The sequence below is a fragment of the Cajanus cajan genome, chromosome 8 (assembly GCF_000230855.2).
Source record: "Cajanus cajan strain Asha chromosome 8, NIPB_CcT2T_4, whole genome shotgun sequence".
In the NCBI taxonomy this organism is placed as follows: Eukaryota; Viridiplantae; Streptophyta; class Magnoliopsida; order Fabales; family Fabaceae; genus Cajanus; species Cajanus cajan.
The window spans coordinates 45,551,965-45,554,464 of NC_138524.1; positions in this window are offsets into that span (position 1 = coordinate 45,551,965).

Here is a 2,500-nt window from a genome sequence, read left to right on the forward strand (position 1 = left end):
TTGAGCCAGCCTCGGTCATGATTTGAGTCACTCTCGGTCAGAAATTGAGCCAGCCTCGGTCATGATTTGAGTCACTCTCGGTCAGAAATTGAGCCAGCCTCGGTCATGATTTGAGTCACTCTCGGTCAGAAATTGAACCAGGCTCGGTCAAAAATTGAGTCACTCTCGGTCAGAAATTGAGCCAGCCTCGGTCATGATTTGAGTCACTCTCGGTCAGAAATTGAGCCAGCCTCGGTCATGATTTGAGTCACTCTCGGTCAGAAATTGAACCAGGCTCGGTCATTTTTTGAGTCACTCTCGGTCAGAAATTGAGCCAGTCTCGGTCATTTTTTGAGTCACTCTCGGTCAGAAATTGAGCCAGCCTCGGTCATGATTTGAGTCACTCTCGGTCAGAAATTGAGCCAGCCTCGGTCATTTTTTGAGTCACTCTCGGTCAGAAATTGAGTCACCCTCGGTCAGAAAATTTGGCTGGCTCGGTCAGAAATTGAGTCACGACCCACCAGAAATTGAGCCAAGGCTGGTCAGAAATTGAGTCACGACCCACCAGATTTGCACCACGACCCACCGTGACCGACCACTATGCACCAACTATGAACCATTCAAATTTTTTTTGAGCACTTCTTGGATCAAACATCTCTTCTAACATGCCTAAGTATGCTGGGAAGGTTTGGGGGTGAAAGACCTTCATCCTCCATTTTTACCAATTTTCCGATTTTACCATGTTTTGGTAAAAAAATCATTAAAATTCAATCCCTTGGAGGATGGCTGAGATTTTTGGTGGACAGGTCAGTTATATTATTATGTGGGTGCATGCAAAAAATCAGATCAAAATTCGATGCCTAGATACGTTTTTCTATTTTTCCGGATTTACGTATTTTCGTTTCTTAAAAAACTTATTAAAAAATATTCCCTTGGCAAAAAATTCTCTAATTTGGTGAGCACAAAGATATGATTTTTCTAAACAATACTGCAAAAAATCAGATCAAAATTCGATCTGTAGCTCCCAAAAATGGACTTATGTCTGCTCAGAAAAAGGGTATCTACTTGTACAAAATTCACTTTTGCATATTAGCCTATTATAGGGGGAGGGTGTGTCTCAGCAGAAACCCAGCGCACCTTGGCTGGTCTGGGCAAGCCACGGGGCCTTTCCCTCACACTCTGTGGGCATTTCTAAGCCTGCGTTGTGTTCTCCCGTGGCAAATTTTGAATCAAAATTTTTCTTCAATCAAACCGAAAATTCGACCGACTTCGGCCGATTTTTTTGAAAATTTTCGAAAAACTCCAGATTCGTTCTATCATCATTCTAACCCATATTTTGGCCTATCCAGCCTTTGTTTAGCCACATTTTAGCCATCTTGACCCACCCGAGGGACGGTTTATGCTCTTTTGAGCTAATTTTTGGTGGGTTTTCTCTTCATTTTTCATCCATCACCGAGTTTGCACCAAATATGCCTTACCCTATAACTCGTCCAGCCCATTTTCCCTTTGATCACCATTATTTCCCAAAATTGCACCAAATCTAGCCTAGTTTCTACCTTGCCTAACCTACCCGAGGGACGGTTTATGCTCTTACGAGCTAATTTTTGGTGGGTTTTCCCTTTGTTTACCATTACTGACCGAATTTGCACCAAATATGGCCTACCCTTTCACTTGTCCAGCCCATTTTCCCTCAGTTCATAATCCTTGCCCAAAATTGCACCAAATCTAGCATATTTTCTATCTCTCCCAACCCACCCGAGGGACGGTTTATGCTCTTTTGAGCTAATTTTTGGTGGGTTTTCCTTTTGTTTATCATCCTTGATCGAGTTTGCACCAAATATGCCTTACCCTATCTCTTTTCTAGCCTATTTTCCCTTTGATCATCATCCTTGCCCAAAATTGCACAAAACCTAGCCTACTTTCTTTGTTGCCCAACCCACCTGAGGGACGGTTTATGCTCTTACGAGCTAATTTTTGGTGGGTTTTCCCTTTGTTCACCATCCTTGCCCGAATTTGCACCAAATATGGCCTACCCTTTCACTTGTCCAGCCCATTTTTCCTTTGTTCATCATCCTTGCACAAAATTGCACCAAACCTAGCCTAGTTTGTATCTTGCCCAACCCACCCGAGGGACGGTTTATGCTCTTACGAGCTAATTTTTTGTGGGTTTTCCCTTTGTTCACCATCCTTGCTTGAATTTGCACCAAATGTGGCCTACCCTTTCCCTTGTCCAGCCAAATATGGCCTTCCCTTTCTCTTTCCCAGCCAAATTTCCCTTTGTTCATCATCCTTGCCCAAAATTGCACCATACCTATCATAGTTTCTTTCCTACCCAACCCACCTGAGGGACGGTCTATGCTCTTGCGAGCTAATTTTGGGTGGGTTTTGCCTTTGTTCATCATCCTTGCCTGAATTTGCACCAAATATGGCCTACTCTGTCACTTGTCCATCCCATTTTCCCTTTGTTCATCGCCTTTGTTCAAAATTGCTCCAAACCTAGCCTTCTTTCTTGTATTTTGTT